This window comes from Nematolebias whitei, chromosome 2 (genome assembly GCF_014905685.2).
Source record: "Nematolebias whitei isolate Nwh7 chromosome 2, NemWhi1, whole genome shotgun sequence".
Classification (NCBI taxonomy): domain Eukaryota; kingdom Metazoa; phylum Chordata; class Actinopteri; order Cyprinodontiformes; family Rivulidae; genus Nematolebias; species Nematolebias whitei.
In genome coordinates, this window is record NC_056499.1 from 55799068 (window position 1) to 55816668 (window position 17601).

Here is a 17601-nt window from a genome sequence, read left to right on the forward strand (position 1 = left end):
GAGTTTTGCAAAACTTGTCATAAGAATATTTTATTAGTGTTAATGTTAACCCCACCAAGAATATTTAAATACACTGAACCATGTGTTCATCTTTAATGGCTGTACTCCTAAGATTTACAGAGGAAAAATCGTGAGAATGAGTTTAGTATTCAGCTCTGACTGAATAAACACAGATACTTCATTGCTCCTGTCAAACAGGTTACACTGAGTGGAGCGGGCGACCGTTCCAAGATGGCGGCTTTACAGCTCGTCAGCGCCAATAGGCGATAGCGGTCAATGATGTATCTAATGTTTATATCTATGGTATCTAGTGCTTATATCTATGGTATCTAGTGCTTATATCTATGGTATCTAGTGTTTATATCTATGGTATCTAGTGTTTATATCTATGGTTAGCCGCAGCTAATTTGGCCGGAAGTTCAGGTAGTCGCATCCGGCGGAAGTAAAGAAGACGTCGCTAACATCGTTAGCTTCGTGAGCTGTTCCTGATCCTGTGTGCTCTCAGTGGTGAATATTTGAAACGTTTCTTCTTCTTGTTTTGCATTCACTTTAGGGACCATTTGTTTTTGTGCTGTAGGAGACAGATGTGAAGAGCAGAGGTTAAGAACTGCTAAACTTCGTGTTTCTTTGCTACATATACATCTTCTCTCTTGGTTTGTCTTCAGAGCTGACAAAACTATTTAGATTTTAGTCATTTTAAACTTCTTGAAATCGGATTTTACGAAGTTATTCGTCATTCTGTGAGAACATGTAAACATCACACCGAGAACAACGTTTGTGTTTGTGTGTGTAATGGTTTGGCTGTCCTTCATTTCTCTAAATCCCTGGAAATGTTTAAATTTATTTCGCAGAAAGTAATCATTGGGTTCAACTGATGAAGTTTTGGATTGAACCTAATCAGGACGCCCTGATGCTGCTCAATAATCCAGGTAGATAAATCTAACTAGGTTAAGTCAGGTGTCTGGACAGATTAAGTTGAAACGATTCATCTCATCATCGCAGTAAAGTTGGTTTTATCAAAGAAGAGTCCGTCCAGAAGATCTGACTTAACCTTGTTCTACTAACTCAGGATGGCCGTCACAAGAAAGTGAGCTTAGTAAACCCCAAACGTATAAACGCAGCCATTTTACACATATTGACCTAGAATGTAGTGTGGTAGTAGCTGAGAGTCATCCCCACTCCAACAGATCATGTGAGATTGAACGAAATATTATGATGTAAAAATGAAACAACCAGTATTTAAATGGTAAATGGTAAATGGAGCTTACTTCTATAGCGCCTTCCAGCCCCCTATGAGGGGCCCCAAGGCGCTTTACAGTACCAGCCATCCACCCATTCACACGCACATTCATACACCGGTGGCGGTAGGCTGCCATGCAAGGCGCCATCCAGTCCCACCGGGAGCAACTCGGGGTTAAGTGTCTTGCCCAGGGACACAACGGCACATGGTGTGGGAAGTCGGGATTCGAACCTCCAACCTTCCGATCAGAGGTCGGCTGCCACTACCACTGAACCACGGCTGCCCATTTAAACACTTTATCACTTGTATTGAAAATGAATTACTGTAATTCATTGAATTCTTTGTTTCGTGGATATTTAGTGGCAAAATTGAAGATGTACAAAAATGTGTAATTTATTATGTGATGAGTGAAACTGTGTTTTTTGTGAACTGTGTATTTTTGTAAAGATTGGTTTTGGCCACTTGATTCTTAAATGGATGTGTTGGGATAAGTCATGCTCTGTGATACAGAGGATGCGTTGGGATAAGTCATGCTCTGTGATACAGAGGATGTTTTGGAATAAGTCATGCTCTGTGATACAGAGGATGTTTTGGGATAAGTCATGCTCTGTGATACAGAGGATGTGTTGGGATAAGTCATGCTCTGTGATACAGAGGATGTTTTGGGATAAGTCATGCTCTGTGATACAGAGGATGTTTTGGGATAAGTCATGCTCTGTGATACAGAGGATGTGTTGGAATAAGTCATGCTATGTGATACAGAGGATGTGTTTGAATAAGTCATGCTATGTGATACAGAGGATGTTTTGGGATAAGTCATGCTCTGTGATACAGAGGATGTTTTGGGATAAGTCATGCTCTGTGATACAGAGGATGTTTTGGAATAAGTCATGCTATGTGATACAGAGGATGTTTTGGGATAAGTCATGCTCTGTGATACAGAGGATTTTTTGGGATAAGTCATGCTCTGTGATACAGAGGATGTGTTGGGATGGTAGGGTGTGCTTGTGTGACTAGGGCTGTGGAAGATTAGGAACTCAAAGATGTATTATTAAGAATCAATATTCTTTTTCCGGTGGTTTTTTTCCCCACTAATGTCTCCATCTTTCAAGAACACACGTTCACATGGCACCGATGAAGGTGGTGTACTTTTGGCTCTGGTTTTCCCTAAGGCTTTGCTTAGACCAGGAGTTCTCAGACTTTTTGGGTTCAAGGACCCCCTCATGACTCATGTTTATTAAATACTTTTCTTCAATTTGTCTCTTTAGCGTAGAGTTGCATTCGGGCCCAAAAAATCTGATCTGACCCGGCCCCAACCCGCATTCATAATTTCCTAACCCCACCCGACCCGACGAATTAACAGTAATTACAGGTCGGAACCCGGAAGAAACCCCGACAGGGTTGGACATGATGTGAGACTGCATCGAAGCCAAGATTCAACTTGTCTGCTGGATTCCTTATGTCAATGTTCCTGTAAAGTCTCCTGAGACAACTTTGTTGTGACTGGCGCTATATAAATAAACTGAACTGAATTGACATTTTAAATTAGTTATTAACGGTCAGAACGCGCAGCCGAATAAAAGATGCAGAAGATTCTAAGCTGAGGGGTGGTTGTCATTTCATGGCCATAAAAAAACATTTAAACCCCGTTTCTGCTGCACTCTTCTGAATTACTGAGACGCAGACAGCTCTGACACACACGTCTGCTTTGGGATCTCACCTGTTTGGGTCATCAGCCGTGCGCGTCCACCGAGTGCAGCGGCAGAATGAACGTCCATTTGGGCGTTGGATCGCTGCCTGGCAGTACAGTCCCATCTGAAGCTTAACTGAACTTTGAACTCTTTCAAGGCCGGTCAGCTCGCAGTAAAATGGCCGCGTGCAGCTGGTGGATGTATGGCAGGCATTGTTATCATATAATTCGATCTCAGTTGATCCTGACCTAATTAAAAGCCCGCGACTGGCCCAGTCCACCCATTAATCACATTATAACGGCCCGGTCCTAATCCGGGTCAGTCCGGGCCGGGTTTCGGGTTCGGGTTAGAAATGATTGCTCTACTTTAGTGCAATGGAAATATTTGTTTAACATTAATACTTAAGACCTGTTCTTTAATAGTGTTAATACAATTTTTATACTTTTAAACGTGTGGTATTTTTGTTTCAAGACACAATTTAAAATTTTTTTAATTTCAACGTCCAAAAATTACAGTTTTGAGAAAATTAACAGTATCAAAAACTACTTTAAAACTTTACCTATTCACTTAATAAACATGGCCTCTGTTTAAATTATTACAGAACACTCTTTACATAAAACTGAACAGAATCATAACAGCAGTAGTCATACCAAGTAACAGGGCTTAATTTGTAAGCTGATCAATGTTGGAACGCAAATATCTGGTGGGGGGTCTGGGAGTCCTCTCCCAGAAAAGTTTTGAATAAAGTAGATGTGATTTCCTGCATTTTGGTGTATTTTACCAGATTGTTAAAAATCTACGTGCTTGTAAATCTTTTTGTTGTTGTGGACCCCCAAGCACCAGCTCGCAGACCCCCAGGGATCTGGGGACCCCAGTTTCAGAACCACTGGTTTAGACATTCCTTATTATTTTATGCCACTGAAGACACATCGAGCACTAGACCTGTGTAAACTACAATATTTGAACAACTTATTAAATACATCATTATTAGAGAGTATTGCACTAGCCATACTGACAGTATTAGCCAGTTATGCAATTTTGCCCAAGTTATATGAACAACCTGGTGTAGTAGCATTAACGGAGTTCCACCTTATTGGGACTGATCAGCTGAAAATGGTCTCACAAAGAAACAAACACAGTAATGATCATTATAGCAACAAGGCCACAAGTTGTTTTTCTTTTGGCTGTCCTCTGCTTTAGGTGTCACCCCAGCAAAAAAACTCTTATGGAAGATTTAACTAATGCTTTATTCTGGATGCCCAGCATAAATGGACACATCCTGGGCTCAAACCCACAACCTCAGGAATACAACACCACAGAACTTGCTACCACAACTTCTCTTATCAATAAATTCAACTATTGTACATGATTTTGGGTCGCTATATACCGGTAGTGCTTTTAAGCACCAATGAACATGCTTAAGCTTGTGTAGCAAAACTCTGCGTTTCAAAGCAACAGTTAAAAGTAAACTGGTCTGAACCAGGTACGTGATTCACTCAGGAGACTGAACCAGTGGCTGCTTTGGACATCATTGGTCATGTGTCTCTTTCTATTCTATTCATTTCAATTCAGTTTTTTCATATAGCACCAATTTACAACAGAAGTTGTCTCAGGGTACTGAACAGAAACATTCACATATATGGCTGCGAATCTCTTATGTCTAGCGATTCAATTCCGATTTTTGGTGTCGCAATTCGATTCAAAATCGATTTTTCTATTGAAATGCTCATAAATTTTGTTTGTTATGTAACTGACAAGCTGAAAAGATTAAACAACAATGTAAACAAATAGAACATTTATTTAAAACAATCATTTTAGGTTCCTGTATCAAATCCTTTTGCATCATTTTATATTTATATCAAAATAGGAACAAATACAGGAGTGCATAACATTCTGTAACTTAAATTACCAGTATTACGTTAGCTTAGCTGCCTGACTTTTTCTAAAAATAAATCTAGGAACAACTAATTCATCCATCCATCATCTTTACCCACTTCTTCCTTTTCGAGTCACGGGTGCCCATGTCTTTCCATCACTGTGTGAAAGGCGGGGGACACCTGGACAGGTCTCCAGTCCATCACAGACAAATGATTCAAAATATATAAATATTAAAGTAAAAAGACTTCAGCCTACCAAAGAGCATTAAACTGTAACTCAAGACTTCACAGTTTTTTTTAACCATATTGCACTAACATTTGCTACATTTTCAAAACTTAACATGAGCTATACAGATGTCAGTCTTAACCATATTGATTCGTATTTAGTAAATCTTTGACCACATTTCAAAACCTGTTCAAATCTGCACAAAAACTCATCTGAACTGTATATAATTTATAAACCATAAATTGTATCATTCAGAACTGGCTCCAGGCAATGTGTCTCGTCTGTCCTCTCTTCAACCTGTTAAAAAGACAAATTACATTAAGTTTTTTGTATAACTTGTTTGTAGGAATGCGCGATATATACTGTAGAAACGATAGAAATTTAGCCTACGATAGAGATCTGACTTCTACCGGCTAACTGCAGTAATGCTGTGTCTGATGTAAAATCAGAGTTGTCAGATTTAATCGTTACTTTTTTTTGTTGAAAACTGCATAAGTGGTGTTAAAGTCTTTTCTTCGAGAGCTAAGTAGCAAAGCTACAAGCTAACCACAGCCGGCTTGCTATAGTCTTGTCGTGTTTGGATGCACGTGCAAAACGCTGTGGTCCGTCAAAAGTTTTTTGTTGTTTTTTTTTGTCAAAAGTTATAGTAAGTGTTGGTCAGCTTTAGAGAAACCTGCTCTCTGATCTGTAAAAGAACGCTGTGTTGTGTGATTTTACTGCGAGACCCTCTGGTCAAAGCCACAGACTCATTTAGTGTCAGCTCTCCATTAAAGCAGGAGGAGACGCCCACTAGAGGTTGGGGGGTGAAGTGTTTTTGTGTGCACTTTTTTATATGTAAAATGCTGCTCTGTTACTGTTCATTTCTCAAGTGAGAATACTGGAAACTGTTAAGAGTTAACAACATATTATTTTATTTAAAACATAAACCAAGACTCTCTTGTCCTGATGCATGCTCAATAATCCAGGTAGAAAAATCCCAAAAAGTTCAATCTGGTCCTCTGGACCTTCAAAAAAACAAAAAACAAAACAAAGCAAAAAAACTTAGAAACGTTTCGTCTCTCATCCAAGAGACTTCCTCAGTCTGAGGTGCTATATTCAGCTCAGTCTCTTAAATAGCACCTTCTCTGAGTGGATTAACCAGTTTTGCTACTGACAACCAAAACCAGCTGATCACATGGTCAAGAAGGACCATCAGCCTAACAATGGATCATTAGCACCTGATGGCTGTTTACTGTTCACAGAGGGCTGAGTGATACTAGCAATCACAGCATTGTAAGAGGGGGACAGTTGAACCCGGAGGCCTCCACCCCTGTTTAATGATGGACGATTTCTTTTCACAAAGATGGCCTCCTTTACTCCTCTCTCAAACCATCGTTCTTGGATGAGAGACGAAACGTTTCTAAGTTTTTTTGCTTTGTTTTGTTTTTTGTTTTTTTTGAATGTCCAGAGGACCAGATTGAACTTTTTTGCAAGACTCTCTTGCATCTTCCGAACCATAATTATGAACTTGTTTTGATCAGTTGGTCCCTCAACTCAATTTACAACATTTCTTCGAAGAGAAGACAGGCTTTAAGCGAGCCGATTTGCCCTGTTGGCACGCACACAGCTGGATATCTCATCGACTTGGAAGACTTGATTATGTGTGTATCTCTGCTGCCACTTGTGGATTTTAAAGACGCATATTTAATTGGATTTTCGATAACTGGTTCCTGATTTTTGGATTCGGTTGGTTGCTGGTTTTAGCTACAATCAAGGAAGTCGTCGGCATCAAATTTTGGACCCGATCACGCTGCTTGCCTTTATGATGGCTTGGTTCGTTCCTCAAGTACTCAGACTCAAATGCTTTGGACAGAATGGATCAGATCTTGGTGATTTTACTCAGTCATGTTCCATCAGTGTGGCCATGTAATTTGGACATTTCGGAACCGTTTGGACCAACACAGACTGTAGATGTCATTAAGTTCTGCCTGTCCCCAAAACAACTGTGTTTATCTGAATTTGGCGCCCTTGGCTGAACTTGAACACCATCTTATCTGAACTTGCCTGGAGAACATGTGATCTGACGCTCACCACCTTCTCCCTGAGGAATTTCCAACTGATAACCAGATGGAACCAGCTGAATAAACTTTGTGTCATCATTTCAGGACTCTTGGATTCTCATAGACGTTATTCTTGGCCATTCCTCGACATACCTCGAGAATGTTTATGGATCTCACCGGAGGACACTGGCTGATTATCCCATCCTTATCAGAACTCTTACAGTGACCTTGAGAGTATCTATGAACATTGCACACCACTATCGTCGTCCCCCTCTACAGAATGTCTACGTCACTGTGCTTTTTTTGTACGAGGTGCTTTTTAATATCAGAGATTTTCCTTCTCAGGCAAGAAAAAGAAAGTCTAACAGAATTTTTTTTGCCTCCAATTCCTACATGTGTCCAGTTGTCACTTTTATTGTCTGTCCAAACAGGTCTCACTTGTAAACGAGTCTTTGAGGGTTAATGTGATTTATCTGTTTAAATAAAGATTGAATGAATGAAAAAAAAAAGGCTAAAACTACATTTGATATCTTTTGCACTGTTTTGCACTACAAGAAAGAAGCCTAACACTTGATTTATTATTTAAAAATTCTCTGAACCTAATAGTGGAATTTTCTTAATGCAAAATAAATGATGGCAAAAGGACACCCTATGCTTTTTTTCCATTCCTATTGCAAGTTTTATATCAGAAACATATGATATATATCATTATCGCCACCCTTCACAATACATATCGTGATATGAATTTTATGCCATATCGCACATTCCTACTTGTTTATAAGATTTAGTATGGGAAAAACGGTTACCTTTGAGATGCTGCAGCATCAGAGCTTACCCCACTTTATTTTTGTTTCATGTTGGAGTTGTGGCACAGGTTTATCCCTAAAAAGCTATGTGAAGGATTAACGTACGTTTGGTCCAGCATATTAAAAATAAACCTGAACCCCTCTTCTTCCACTGAGCTGTTTGCTTGTCAATCTTTGTGATATAGCAGGAGATGGAGAGGGAAATCTTCACAGCCTTTAGGGAAGACTGGAAGTTTGTTGCAGAGTTAAGCCCCCAGTATACTGCCGCATACGTCCGTTCACGCATACGTACGCGTGTACTGTACACAGAGGGTTCAGACATCATACTCCAGCGTACACCTCGAGCAGCTGCAGAGCAGCTTCACAGACCAGGGGCGTTTACCTTCGGGACAAATTGAGGTCGCCAATTGGTCATTTGCTGACACGCCTACTGGATTGATTGACAGGTCGGAAAAAAGAAAAAAAGTGAGCTCTGGCAGCCTCAGCTGCAGCGGTGTTCTGTGTTTATATGTTGTTAATAAAAAGATCTGAAAAAAAAAAAAAAACGGGGAGCGCTGGCTCTACAGCCCACACATCAGACCAGCCCACCAAGAAATCTCCAGACCCCCCCGCAGCCACGCTGGACCTGAGTTTTATTCGCTCGTGACAAATTCCTCCATTTCTCACCATTTCAGTCATGGCATCAAAGGAGGAGGAAGAGATCACTGCCTCTTGGCAAAAAAACAAAAGAAAAGGCCAGATCAGAGATGAAGAAGGGGAATTTAATACATTGGTGTTGCATACAAAACAGTCCGTCACTGGGCAGTTTATTGTGCGACACCGTGTATGCGGTCGTAAAAATTTGAGCTTTGCACGGAGGGTACGCTCGGGGGTACGCACGTACCTCTGCGTATGTACGTGCTTACCTCCGCGTATGGATGTACGCAGCAGTATACTGGGGGCTTTACATAGTCGGCTGTTTTTGTTTTCATCTTCCATGCATTTTGTCTTATTTCCAGAATACTGTACCACAATTTTATTTTACACTTCTTGTAAACAACCGTTCTCTTGTTAAGCTCTGTCTTCCCATGGAACATTGTAGGATCTGAAATGATTTTTAAAGATGAAGAGGTGGGTTGAATCGCGCTGTCTCCCTCCTCCATGCTAGCAGGCTCCATTCAGATAAAGGGAGCTGGCTAACTAGCTTGCTGTACGGTGGCCTACATGGCAAAAATTCTTCGGTGGCCTAGCGGACAGGTAATGTGATATGCAGTATACTCGGGAGTAGGAGCGGAAAAAATAAAATTAAACACATTTTTAAATCGATTTATGGGCTTTTAGAATTGATTCAGAATTGCCAAAACTAAGAATCTAGATTCTTTAAAAAATTGATAAATTTTTTCCGAACCCCTATTCACATACATAAAAATCAGTTAATAACAGTAGTTATCTAAGGAGCAGGTTTCTGCGCCCAAACAAGCTTCAAAGTAGTTGCTCAAAAAAATGTAACATTGAGTTCGAAGCTTGCATGCAAGTGTCTGTGTCAGACTGCCTTTACTAATTGTAATATCTCATAAAAATGGTCTGAAAATTGTTTTTAAGGATGGAATAGAATGGCTGCAAGTTTATCATTTCTCAACATAGAATGAAAACAAAAAAAGACACCATCTTAGCACCAACATAACTTGTTTGTTCCACTTTGGAGTAAGCTGTTTGGGGGAAGAATCAGTTTTGTGTTGTGTGTTTCCTTGACTGATGAAGCCTTCTGGATGGAAGGTGAAACGTTTCAGCAAAAAAAGAAACTGTCCAGATGACCTGACTGAAAATTGTTGGATTTTGGTTTGAGTCATGAAAGGTGATGGGCGACATACATAGTCCTTCAAAGAAGGACTATGATTCTCAGATAGAGCCAGTCTCACTGTGTAGAACTCTGCTTATGTTTCTGTTAAAACTTTTGATACTTTTTTGTGGGTGTTTTGTTTTTTCAACATTTAATACATTTTATTATTGTTTTTTTAAATCCTCTAGAATTCCTATAGCAAGGAAGAGGTTCTGATGGACCAGCCATTCTGTAACCAAGAGAGGGACTGCAGTCTGGACCAGGGGGCCTCCACAGAATAAAGCGAAACAGGAGACTGAAACATACGGGTTCTTCAGTACTTCTAACAAGTTGAAGAAATCCTTTGAGGTTCTGAAAACAGGACACGATGTGAAGAAGAGATGGAGGATCAGAGCGGACTGTTTATCAGCCGGAAACCCGAAGTAAAGTTACACAGAATCGGCAAGTAGGTTATATGTTCATTCAACTTGATAGCAGTACGTTGTGTATACATCCAAAAGAGGCTTCCAGTTGATTTTTTAATTCCATCTTATGTATGTATGCCAGTGTGTTGGACACAATTTTCATATGTCTGCATGTTGTCTAAAATGTTATCGTGTGAAAGGGCCTTCACAAAAGAGGTCATTACAAAAATCTGAGAGGGAAACATTAAGAAATGAAATAACAATAAACTTTATTCCTATAGCACCTTCCAACAACGTTGGAACATTGACCAAGGTGCTTTACAAGATAAAACAAAATAAAAATGGAACACAATAAAAATCAGTACAAATTAAAAACACAGCCAGAATAAAAGAAGGTAAAAGAGATAAAGATAAATAAATAAAAATACTAAAAGTTAAACATTAAAAGCCCTAGTGGACAACAACATGTTGTTTCTCTGAGGTCCAATCAAAGGCAGTTTTTATGCCAAGAAACTGTTGCGGTTTTCAAAGAGTACACTTTGCTAACTGCTAACTATGCTAGCAAGCCTTTCTCCGCTGGCGATTTTTTAAAAGAAACATGTTAAAAACTGAGCAGGTCGATTGTGTCTGGAGGGCCAAGATAAGTTAGAAAAAGATCACTTTCTTATGCAGGACTCTCACCCCGATAGTCTCTAAATGCTTCGAAAACTGGTCATGACTCTCATCAAAACAACCATCAACATAAACGAGGACCCTCATCAGTATGCATACCGTGAGAACTGATCAACAGAGAATGCCATCTCCTCTGTGGTCCACACTGCGCTCAACCACCTGGAGCAGAAAATCTCTTACGTCCATATGCTCTTTGTGGACTTCACATCCGCCTTCAACACCATGATCCCCCAAACCCTGATGGACAAACTATTCACACTAGGACTAAGCCCCTCCATTTGCAACTGAGTACTAGACTTCTTAACAAACAGACTACAGTTAGTGAGGATCCACAACTTCTCCTCCTCAACCATAACCCTCAGCACTGGCTCTCCTCAGGGATGTGTGTTGAGCCCCCTCCTGTTTACTCTGCTCACGTATGATTGTGCAGCTACCCATCCAGGCTGTCACATTGTAAAGTTTGCAGATGATACAGCGGTGGTGGGATGCATCACAAACAATGATGAGTCCAGCTACAGGCAAGAGGTGGAACACCTGGAGAGCTGGTGCAAAGAGAATAACCTTCACATCAATGTGAAGAAGACAAAGGAGATGATTGTGGATTTCAAATGGGGCAAGCACCCTCCCCCACCCTGCCACCCCTGAACATAAGAGGATCTGCAGTGGAAGTGGTCTCCAGCTACAAGTGCTTGGGTGTACACCTGAACAACAACCTCAGGTGGAGCAACAACACCACCAGCCTGATCAAGAAAGCTCATCAGAGACTCTACTTCCTCAGACGGCTGAGGCGAGCTGGTCTGGGAAGCTCAGTCCTCACCTCCTTCTACAGGTGTGCAGTGGAGAGCATCCTGTGCTCCAGCATCAACGTAGCATGGAGGCTGCACAGCTGCAGAAAGAAAAGCTTTGCAGAGAGTGGTGAAGGCTGCACAGAAGATGTTGGAGTCAGTCTCCCCACCATCACAGACATCTACACCTCCAGATGCAGGAAGAGGGCCACCTGCATCATGAAGGACCCCACCCACCCAGCACACACACTTTTTGCCCCACTCCCCTCAGGAAGGAGGTTAAGGAGCATTAAGTGTAGAACCACTAGACTGAGGAACAGCTTCTACCCTGAGGCTGTTAGACTCATGATCTCTAACCAGAATAATCACTGTGAAAAAATCAGTTCATGTTGCTGCTGATCTGTTTCATGTTGCTGCTGATCTGTTTCAATGTTGGTGTGTTCATGCGTGTTCATCTGCTTACACGGACTCGTGTTCATGTTTGTGCTGATGTTCGACGTGATGTTTTTATGCTATTTGTGCTTAGTGTATATTTAGTTGATGTTTTTCTTAGTTCATATATTAGATGTTATCATTGTTTTTCTTTTGTATTTTATTGTTGGATGTAACTGGGACCCTGTGTACATAATTTCGCTCCACCACATGTACCACATGTGGTGCGAATGACAATAAAGAAACTCTGACTCTGACTCAGACTGACTGTGACTCGCCTTGTGGAACTGATTGATGAAGATTTAGCCAGCAAAATAAGCTAAAAGGCAAAGAGAGTCCTTTAAGTTACGGTTAACTGGATGAAAGTAATAAAGGACACTGCTCATCTCCTTTTTTTTTTTTTATCTGCGGGATTAACAACAGTTTTGAGATAATGGAGGTGTTTTTGACCCTGGAGTCTCTGAAAGGAAAAACACAGAGAGAGGATTTTTATAACCATTGCTGTCATGAGAGAATGAAGCTACTGTGAAGAAAACTTGACAATGTCGCAACGGACAGATCAACAAATTTAACTGGAAAACATGTTGGGCTGCTGACAAGAATTCAGGATAAAGTGAAAGAGGAAAACCTGACCAGGATGTTATTTTTCATCCATCGGGAATCGCTGTAAGTCATGCTTTGTTTGTGCGTGTGTGAAACTGTTAAATATGTGTGAATTATCAAAAAAAAATATGTGAAAGACAAAAGCATGTGTGAATTATTGTCCAGGTACTCTGTTGTGATGCTGCATAGAGGAGCTGCAGGAGGATGGCGTCTGCTTCCATTCCCAACCTGCCACAGCTGACCTGTCATCAACTTTAGATCCTGTAGTTCCTCCTCCTGGGCGGCTGTGGCTGAGTGGTTAGAGCAGTCGTCCTCCAATGTGAGAGTTGGGGGTTTGAATCCACCAGCAGTCACATGTCGAAGTGTCCCTGGGCAAGACACTGAACCCCTCATAGCTTCTGATGTGTGTCCCATCAGTGTCTGAATGTGATCTAAAGCACTGATTAGTCTCTTTAGAATGATTTGTTCAATTAGCTTTATAGAAATCTAGTAGAGTGTTGTATGAATGGGTAAATGAGGCACAGATTGTAGTGTAAAGCGCTTTGAGTATCTTGAAATAAGATAGAAAGGTGCTATAGAAGTAGAGTCCATTTACCATTTAGTTGTAAAGTTCTGTGAGGAGTTTGTAGAGGTGAGCTGCCACTTTATTTCGACTTTTCTCCTGTATTCCATTAGCATAGTGAGGTAAGAGACTTGTGGTTTGGTTAATTTTATTTTTCTTCAGGTAAGAGAAAATACAGTGGTTTGTTTTGTTTGTTGTTTTGGCCTGAAGTTGGTAAGACTCCACATAGTCAATAATTTCACTACTGTAAATAAATCACTGTTCTATCATATAATCCTGACTTAGTGGCTGCTTGAGTGGTGCAGAAGGTGGAATTGCCCATAATTAATAGCGTCCCTGCGGCTGTTATTGCGCTGGGGTGTAACATCACACAAACACTCCATTCATCTGTTCCTGGCCCGGCCCTTCGCTCCAATTTTAGAACTCCGTGTGGCCCGCGAGTCTGAAAGTTTGCCTGTCTTAGAGGGAATGTTGTCCTGAGTACAGTTTGTAGGTTTCATCTGCTGAACCACCTTAACGAGGTGAGGTAGTGAGACCAGGTGGAACTTATCAAAGACAGCAGGTTATTGAGGAAACACATAACTGAACAGCATTATATGTACTGACAATGTTCTGCTTGATAGTCTATTTTGTTAACAAAGTAATCAAGAAAGCCATCAGAGGAAGACTGTGTAGCAGTTTTCTGAACATTGATGGAGGGTTTAATGACGGACTGAATGGTCTTAAATAAAACCGTCGGCCGGTTACAACTGGTAAAAATTAAATTGGACAGATATTGTGATTTGGCCTGCTTAACAGCATTTTGATATTCGTAAAGACAGTCTCTCAGTATGTCCTGGGACACATGAAGCCTGTCTTTCTTCCATCTGCGTTCTGCTTTCCTGCAGCGTTGTCTAAAGGTCCAAGTTGTACCATTGAGCCAGGGATCTGGCTTGATTTTTGAAGAAGTCTGTCTTAGAGGAGCGATGGAGTCCAAGATCTTTGTAGAAGTGTACTGAAAGGAGGTGATAATTTCTGGATGTAGAGATGAGTCAAGACATTTAGCAGAGTATAAGTCAGTGCTTCTAAACGCAGCAGCAAATTGACCTGGAGTGGAGGGAGTGATGAAGCGGCAGAGACGTGCTGGAAGCATAGTCTTTACCGGGGGAGGAGTGGAAAATTCAAATATAATAGGAAAGTGATCTGAAATACAAGTGTCCAAAATTTCTATAACAGATACACGAAGGCCATGAGAGATGATTAAGTCCAAAGTATGACCATGACTGTGCGTGGACCCTGACAGATTGTGACAGGTTAAAAGAATCCACAAGGTTTTGAAAGTCAGCAGCGAGTTGGTTACAGGGACAACAAACATGAATGTTAAAATCACCACATAAAAGCAAACTGTCAAATTTTGGCAACAGTTCAGCTAATAGTTCTGAGAACTCCTTAATGAAATCCTTATTATATTTTGGCAGGTGATATAAGGGGCCGTTTACACGGCGCGTATTTTGAGTGAATCCGCAGCTTTCTCTCTGCGGTTCTGCTGATCATTTACATGACACCAGTGGCCCCCCTCTTTGAATCCGGAGGTTTCTGAATCCACCTTCCAGAGTGGAGGTTTTTCGCTGACCCCCCGCTGATGATGTAAACATCTCCCGCTGAGGCTTTGTGTTAAACCACATGCGCACACGCACGCGCGGACAGACGCTATATTTCTATCAACATGGCGGCGGATACACTGCTTTCAGAACCTCGACTGATGGAATATATTTTTAATCTTGTAGTTAATCTACGTCAGATTCCAGGTGCTGTGACCGACATCTGTGTTGGAAGAGACACAGTCTGATCCAGTTCTAATGTCACTGTTTATAGAACGAGGCACGCGCACACGTCGCGCTGCACTATAACATCTAAATGTGCTAAATAATAACAGTTTAATAATAATAAACAGTATTTATGTTAGTGTGAAATATAATGAAGCTCTGAGCTAAATGAAACTATCTGGACATTATGTAATTCGAATTTAAAATGATGCTAAACGTATAGTGTGAACACTAAAGTTGAAAATGAAGACATCAAGTTTAATTTTTATTTATTTATTCCACACCACAAACTATATGTCACATAAACACTGATAATTAAACTGAACACACTATTAAAACACGTTAACTGAACTTGAATGGATTGAATAAAACAACTGAGGGGAATTTTAAATAAATAGTTCATCAACATCTCTCTCTTCGACGTCCTCCTGCAGTTCATCTGGGCCTCGTTCATTACTGGTCCGCCTGGTGGAAGGACAGCTTCTTCTTCTTCTTTCAGAAAAAAATAAAAACTCAGTTGGTTGTTTTGTAACCGAATTAAACACAAGCTAACATTATTAAGAACATTTGATTTACCTGCAGTAAAACAGCTACTGATTATCACGGAGTAAAGTCCGACATAGTCGACTCGGTTCTGGTCCACTCAGCGACCGGTGTGGAGCTGTTAGACGAAGCGGTCCCTCTTGGCGTCACATCTGTCGACTCTCATCCAAAATCCAACTTTAACTTGTCGTTACGTTGTTGTTAGCCGATTAGCCCAGAGGAAAACAGCGTGCCGAGGCAGCACGCATTAGGTGAAGGTACAAAATTCACAGCGCCATCTAATGACCTGGCATGGTAACTACAGTGGATTTGGGAGGGCGGGTGGGAATCCTCCGGATGCGTGTACACCCAAAATGCGACCGTGTCAATACAAATCTTTTCTTCTAATTAACATACGAAAAAACCTACGTTTCTCCCCATTGTGACCGTGTAAATAGGGCCTAATACACCACACAGAAGGGGATGTGCAGATTCCATCACAAACGGATAAAGCTCAAAGCTGCTGTAGTTTTTAGGAGGCAGCAGGTGAGTTTATCACTGAACACAGCAGCGAGACCCCCCCCTACGGCCAAACACACGAGATGCACTCAGATAGGCGTAGCCAGGTGGGAGGAGCTCAGAAAAGGCACTGTTCCCTGGTTTCAGCCAGGTCTCATTCATCAGAAATAAATCCAAATGATGAGTAGAGATCAGATCATTTAGCATAAAGGTTTTATTTGAGAGCGATCGGGCATTAAACAGGGCTGCACGTGCCGGTATACAGCCGATTGCATCAACAGCAGCTCGGGCAAGCGGGCAGAGGTTCTGTTGAACGCAGCCCCTCTTCCGGGTCCTCACAGAGTGACAAGGTGGAAACTGAAAGTTGACGACAGAATTAACAGGAACAAGGCATCAATGATGATGAACCAGGGAACGACGAAGGTCGAAGACGCCAAATTCCAAAGCTAAGTCCTCCAGTAGAAGCCGATTAGCAACCGTACTATGAGAGGAGAGGTAGAATTTGAATTTGACGAGGACTCCCGCTCTCCTTCCACGTCTTCTGTGGCGCTTGTTGCATAGCAACGTCCCGGTTGTGCAGCGTAGATAGGCTGGCACAGACACCAGGAAGAGCGGTGGTGTCTTAAAATTTCCAATTTTACCAAAAACTAGTAAGTTGTTTAGCGAGTCCTGGATACTTAGCAAAGTTGAGCGATCGTACACTAGAAGTGAGGATACATCATGGAAGAGAAGGCAAAACACGAGTACCTTTAACAATCTCAGGAGAGGGAGACTGCGTGCCATCAACAAAGGTGCCATCTTAACCAATGACAACGTTTTTGTCAGACAGTTCAATTCAATTCAATTCAGTTTATTTATATAGCACCAAATCACAACAAAGTTGTCTCAGGGCACTTTACAGGAACAGTCACATACATAAAAGCCAATTAGTCAAGTTCTCTATCTAAGGAAGACGGGCGATCCTTGTTGTAACAGATGATTTGTGTCAACAACTTCTCTGCCACTCCAGATTTCCTCATCACACCACACCTCCTCCCTTGGCACCATGTCATATGTTTTGTGTAAATCCACAAAGACACAATGAAGTTCTTTCTGACTTTCTCTGTACTTCTCCATCAGCATTCTCAAAGCAAATATGGCATCTGTTCAAGTTCAAATATCTTTATTATCCCCGAGGGGCTATTAGTTTCACAGTCAGTAGATGTGTACATATACACACACATGCACATACACACACACATACACATATATACATATGCATACATGTATATACACAAGGCATTAAGACATTAAAGTAACAGTATTGAAATTAGCAAAGTCCATGCTCAGTAATCCAGGTATACAATCCAACATTTTTCAGTCAGGTCATCTGGACAGTTTCTTTTTTTGTGCTGAAACGTTTCGCCTTCTATCCGGAACCAGTAGAGGACAGAAGGACATCAGAGAGGACCCCATTAACCCTCACCTGCTGAGACCGAACAGTTAAACAGTTACTTTTTTTTCAAGATGGCGCCTATGGAGTAGGAGGTGTTGACTGATGCTCCCGCCGATCTCTAGCTAACTTTGCCAACTTTACAAACTGACTCCAACTGTATGTAT

The 17601-nt window shown here is 41.2% G+C and overlaps 1 protein-coding gene across 2 annotated transcripts in view; it reads left to right on the plus strand.

Moving 5' to 3' along the window:
• The first annotated feature begins 428 nt into the window (after positions 1-428).
• Positions 429-17601, plus strand: part of LOC119424908 (gastrula zinc finger protein XlCGF8.2DB) — a 30833-nt gene continuing 13660 nt past the window's right edge. Inside the window, exons 1-3 of one of the 2 annotated variants that reach the window (XM_037692432.1) lie at positions 436-507; positions 852-929; positions 9887-10143. The gene's annotated coding sequence lies outside the window, so the exon portion shown is untranslated. Of the gene's footprint in view, positions 508-851; positions 930-9886; positions 10144-17601 lie in introns of both variants that reach the window. The other variant, XM_037692423.1, reaches the window with a different exon arrangement.